The sequence below is a fragment of the Hyla sarda genome, chromosome 1, assembly GCF_029499605.1.
Source record: "Hyla sarda isolate aHylSar1 chromosome 1, aHylSar1.hap1, whole genome shotgun sequence".
Lineage (NCBI taxonomy): Eukaryota > Metazoa > Chordata > Amphibia > Anura > Hylidae > Hyla > Hyla sarda.
This window is the reverse complement of record NC_079189.1, coordinates 615,933,375-615,939,689: the sequence shown is the minus strand read 5'-3', so window position 1 is coordinate 615,939,689 and position 6,315 is coordinate 615,933,375. Positions and strand designations below refer to the sequence as shown.

General features: G+C 45.7%; 1 long non-coding RNA gene across 1 annotated transcript; it reads left to right on the top strand.

The window, feature by feature from the left end:
* The first annotated feature begins 1,165 nt into the window (after positions 1-1,165).
* LOC130299174 (uncharacterized) lies at positions 1,166-2,755 on the top strand. The gene is made up of 2 exons (XR_008850365.1): positions 1,166-1,913; positions 2,053-2,755. It is a non-coding gene; the product is annotated as an uncharacterized LOC130299174 (long non-coding RNA).
* The last annotated feature ends 3,560 nt before the right edge of the window (positions 2,756-6,315 follow it).

Genomic DNA, 6,315 nt, shown 5'->3' with positions numbered 1-6,315 from the left:
GTCCTACAGTGCTCGAGTCAGCCGGCAGGTCCTACAGTGCTCGAGTCAGCCGGCAGGTCCTACAGTGCTCGAGTCAGCCGGCAGGTCCTACAGTGCTCGACTCGGCCGGCAGGTCCTACAGTGCTCGACTCGGCCGGCAGGTCCTACAGTGCTCGACTCGGCCGGCAGGTCCTACAGTGCTTGACTCGGCTGGCAGGTCCTACAGTGCTCAACTCGGCCGGCAGGTCCTACAATGCTCGTCCCGGAAGCATGAAGAAGAGAGAAGATCGGGGGAATGAACGGAGCTGCGTGGAACCAGGGCACAGTAAGTATAGACGGAGGAAATGTCATGTGATGCTCCAGTGGTCACCACCAGTCTGGAGTGATCCACGTAACCACTGCTGCCAGTCACTGGCCTAATGGGGCCCATACAGCTTAGATAAAAATTCATGATATCAACCATCTAGATCATTCATTATGTTAAGATTAAACGGTGAATGACCATTTAAGTCGCTGGCCATGGCTGTCCTCATCTAGTGGTCGACTGTGTTGGCATTATTTGACCAAGAGTTGGGTGACCGAACTTCCGTCCACAAATGATCTTTTTTCTTTTTCTTCTTAGAACGTTTCCAGAAAGGTCGTTCATTCCTCCTCCCCCCCCCCCCCCCCCATTGATGGCCAATGGGACCAACCATAATGACCAGAATAGACTATCATGTGTCGGAAGTGGTTGTTTGCTCAGCGGTTGTTCGACCATCGATCTATTTCCATCTTATGTGTATGGGCATCTTTAGCAGTCACGTGAATGTAGTGCACATCATCACTGGAGCTAAGGGGTACTCCGGCGAAAAACATCTTATCCCCTATCCAAAGGATAGCGGATAAGATGTGTGATGATGGGGCCAGCGGCTGCATCCGGAACACAGAAGCTTGGAACTTTCGTGTTCGTGACGCCACGCTACGCCTACTCATTCATGTCTATGGGAGGGGGAGTGACTGGTAGTACGTAGCTGTCACGCCTACTCTCATAGACATGGCCAATTTGTTTTCCCTAAGGGTCCATTCACACGGCAGAATTTCCGCTTGCGGAATTCTGCCTCAAATTAAAGCCCATAGACTTCTATGGGATTCCGCTCTCCCAATCACACTTCTGAATTTCCGCAAGCGGAAATTCAGAAGTGTGAATGGGAGTGCGGAATCCCATAGAAGTCTATGGGCTTTAATTTGAGGCGGAAACCCGCCGTGTGAATAGACCCTAAGAATGAAAGGATTGGGGAGTTGACATTCACCATTGCCTGATCTTTCTTTTCCCTGACATTATCTGTTGGGGAAGAGTTAGGTTAGTTCTGTCAGAATCGGCAGGTTCCCTCGACACGTATCCAACGTATGTGACCAGATTAAAGGTTTTTCTTTCTTTCTTTATTTCCATCTCTATGGAAATGTTGACTTGCTGGTCTGGTAGTATGACCCCCTAGGAGTTGGGGACCTGTCAAATAGAAAAAAAATTGGTTGTCCAGTTTGGAGTTACCCTTTAGGCTTTGGCTATATTTACCTATGTAAATATAATTCAGGAAAGAGACTTTGCACCCATGAATCTTTGGGGGAGTTTAGGTGGTCAGTTTAAAAGACTGGCTCCATGAGTCTTCGAGGAGCTTGGGTGGTTGATTCAAAAGATTGCACCCATGAGTCTTTGGGAAGCTTAGGTGGGTAATTCAAAAGATTGCACCCATGAGTCCTTGAGTATCTTAGATGGTTAATTCAAAAGATTGCACCCATGAGACTTTGGCGAGTTTAGGTGGGTAATTCAAAAGATTGAATCCATGAGTCCTTGAGTATCTTAGGTGGTTGATTCAAAAGATTGCACCCATGAGTCCTTGAGGAGCGTAGGTGGTTAATTCAAAATATTGCACCAATTAATTCTTCAGGGAGCTTAGGTGGTTGATTCAAAAGATTGCACAGATGTGTTTTTAAGGAGCTAAGGTGGTCAATTGAAAAAAATTGCATCCACAAGACTTTGGGGAGCTTAGGTGGTTGATTCAAAAGATTGAACCCATGAGTCTTTGAGGAGCTTAGGTGGTTAATTCAAAAGATTGCACCCATGTGTCCTTAAGGAGCGAAGGTGGTCAATTCAAAATATTGCACCAATGAATTCTTCATGGAGCTTAGGTGGTTGATTCAAAAAATTGCACGCATGAGACTTTGGGGAGTTTAGGTGGTTAAAGGGGTTGTCCAGGATTAGAAAAAAGTTGCTTGCTGTAGACAAGAGTGATGCTGTTTTTCCAAAGAAGCAGTGTTTTTCTAATCCTGGACAAACATTTTTAATACACAAGATTTCACCCATGAGACTTTGGGGAGTTTAGTTGGTGGTTAATTCTTCATATCAGGAGGGGGGGGGGGGGTGTTTTTTTTTATTCTTTTTTAATCCATAATAAATGTGAATTCCCAAAGGATAATCTCATCTCGTGGAATGTAATAAGATAAATACTTTTGTGTTTTTTCTACTGACATTTTTTGTTTTTACTGCATTAAATCCTGTATTCTCTTCGTGGAGATTTGTATATCACGTCCTCGGGAACGTTCTCCGTCCGTTTTCTGCGGCTGGAGCGGCGTACGATGCGTTTACAGAGAAAGTATAATAGAGTTTTTATTACGCACAAAGAAATGGGAGTATTAATAAATGGCTTTTTATTGTATAAAGGGAATTGTCAGTAATGTTACTGTGTGCCGTGCCTTCATCTCATGTAACGGGATTAATAAACATTCTTGGGTTTGTAAACCTCGTCTTACTGTGCAGTCTGTATGGAAAGTATGTGAACCCCCTCAGGTATCCCTACACTGCTGCAGCACCTCATGCGGTCCCATACACTGCTGCAGCACTTCTTGCGGTCCCATACACTGCTGCAGCACCTCTTGCTGTCCCATACACTGCTGCAGCACCTCTTGCGGTCCCATACACTGCTGCAGCACCTCTTGCGGTCCCATACACTGCTGCAGCACCTCTTGCGGTCCCATACACTGCTGCAGCACTTCTTGCGGTCCCATACACTGCTGCAGCACCTCTTGCGGTCCCATACACTGCTGCAGCACTTCTTGCGGTCCCATACACTGCTGCAGCACTTCTTGCTGTCCCATACACTGCTGCAGCACCTCTTGCGGTCCCATACATTGCTGCAGCACCTCTTGCGGTCCCATACACTGCTGCAGCACCTCTTGCGGTCCCATACACTGCTGCAGCACCTCTTGCGGTCCCATACACTGCTGCAGCACCTCTTGCGGTCCCATACACTGCTGCAGCACCTCTTGCGGTCCCATACACTGCTGCAGCACCTCTTGCGGTCCCACAAGTTGCTGCAGAACCTCTTGTTATATCTATACACTGCTGTAGAACCACCTACAATCCCACATTGCTGCAGCACCTCTTGCAGTCCCATACACTGCTGCAGCACCTCTTGCTGTCCCATAAACTTCTGTAGAACCTCTTGCAGTCCCATAAACTTCTGTAGAACCTCTTGCAGTCCCATACACCTCTGTGGCATCTCTTGCAGTCCCGTACACTGCTGCAGCACCTCTTGCTGTCCCATAAACTGCTGCAGCCCCTCTTGCAGTCACATACACTGCTGCAGCACCTCTTGCAGTCCCATACACTGCTATAGAACCTTTCCATTCCATAAACTGCTACAGAACATCTTACAATCCAACAAATTGCTGCAGAACCTCTTGTTCTATACACTGCTGTAGAACCACCTACAATCCCACATTGCTGCAGCACCTCTTGCAGTCCCATAAACTTCTGTAGAACCTCTTGCAGTCCCATACACTGCTGCAGCACCTCTTGCAGTCCCATACACTGCTGCAGCACCTCTTGCAGTCCCATACACTGCTTCAGAATCTTTTGCAGTCTCATATACTGCTGCGGAACTTCTTACAATCCCACAAATTGCTGCAGAACCTCTTGTTCTACCCATACACTACTTCAGAATCTTTTGCAGTCTCATATACTGCTGCGGAACCTCTTACAGTCCCACAAACTGCTACCCCAAACACTGCTGTAGAACCTTTTACAATCTCATACCTTTTTGCAATCCCATAAACTGCTGCAGAACCTCTTGAAAGCCCACACTGCTGCCAATTTTTTTTTAAATACCATAGACTGCTGCAGAACTGTAATTTCCATACACTGCTGCAGAACCTCTTGAAATATACACTGCTACCAAACCCTATTTACAATCCTACTCACTGCTGCAGAACCTCTTGTAATCCCATACACTGCTGCAGAACCTCTTGTAATCCCATACACTGCTGCAGAACCTCTTGTAATCCCAGACACTGCTGCAGAACCTCTTGTAATCCCATACACTGCTGCAGAACCTCTTGTAATCCCATACACCGCTGCAGAACCTCTTGTAATCCCATACACTGCTGCAGAACCTCTTGTAATCCCATACACTGCTGCATAACCTCTTGTAATCCCATACACTGCTGCAGAACCTCTTGTAATCCCATACACTGCTGCAGAACCTTGTGTTATTCCCATACACTGTTGCAGAACTTGATAGAAGAGGCCCGCGGAACCTTGAAGGTTCCGCGGGCCTCTTCTATGAAGTTCTGCAACAGTGTTTACCAACCCGGGTGCCTCCATCTGTTGCAAAACTTCCACTCCGGGCATGCTGGGAGTTGTAGTTTTGCAACAGCTGGCGGCACCCTGGTTTGAGAACACTGACTTTAAAGGGGTATTCCAGGAAAAAAAAAGTTTTTTTGTATCAACTGGCTCCGGAAAGTTAGACAGATTTGTAAATTACTTCTATTAAAAAATCTTAATCCTTCCAATAATTATCAGCTGCTGAAGTTGAGTTGTTCTTTTCTGTCTGGCAACAGTGCTCTCTGCTGACACCTCAGTCTGTCTCGGGAACTGCACAGAGTAGAAGAGGTTTGCTATGGGGATTTGCTTCTACTCTGGACAGTTCCCGAGACAGGTGTCATCAGAGAGCACTTAGACAGAAAAGAACAACTCAACTTCAGCAGCTCATAAGTACTGAAAGGATTAAGATTTTTTAATAGAATTAATTTACAAATCTGTTTAACTTTCTGGAGCCAGTTGATATATATATATAAAAAAAGTTTTTTCCTGGAATACCCCTTTAAATATCCACAGTCATGTGACCAAACAATTTGCATACATTCAAGGTATAAAATACATGATCGTGCATATAAAACATTACAGGTATGAATGAATATCAGAAGTAATTAAATATGGCGGCAGTGGAGACAAAACATAGTGGCGTGGACATCGGACGTGTGGAGCCAATGGTATTCTAGAGGCGGGGAGTACGTCAGAGGTCACATGACCCGATAAGCATAGAGTGTAGCGCAGTCACGTGGAGCGGCGTGTAAGTAATCACGTGTAAAAACAAAGTAGCGCAGCGCAACCGGGTCTAACGAGGGCATCTTTACACATGGTTGCGCTGCGCTACTTTATCCTTCTACGCATGCGCGAGCCGTGTGCCCCGCCCCATATATAATTACTTCAGTGTGCGCCGTTACTCGCCCGTAATGTTTTCTATGTCATTTTAATCGTTCTTCACTGTGATGCACGTTGGGCAGATATACAAGGCCCCTATCTGTATGTATCTAATTACCTTGTATGTATGCAAATTGTTTGGTCACATGACTGTGTATATTTAAATCCGAATGGATCACATGTACGTTGGCTTGAAAATGATTGTGTGAGACCCTAGAAACGAATAAAGGTTCCGCACTGCTTTCTATACTCCGGAGTGCTGCTGGCACCTCTCACCTATGTATATGTAGTGTGTGTGTGTGTGTGTATATATATCTATACTCCGGAGTGCTGCTGACACCTCTCACCTGTGTATATGTAGTGTGTGTGTATATATATCTATACTCCGGAGTGCTGCTGACACCTCTCACCTGTGTATATGTAGTGTGTGTGTGTGTATATATATCTATACTCCGGAGTGCTGCTGACACCTCTCACCTGTGTATATGTAGTGTGTGTGTGTGTGTGTGTGTGTGTGTGTGTGTGTGTATATATATATCTATACTCCGGAGTGCTGCTGATGCCTCTCACCTGTGTATATGTAGGGTGTGTGTATATATATCTATACTCCGGAGTGCTGATGACACCTCTCACCTGTGTATATGTAGTGTGTGTGTATATATATATATATCTATACTCCGGAGTGCTGCTGACACCTCTCACCTGTGTATATGTAGTGTGTGTGTATATATATCTATACTTCGGAGTGCTGCTGACACCTCTCACCTGTGTATATGTAGTGTGTGTGTATATATATATCTATACTCCGGAGTGCTGCT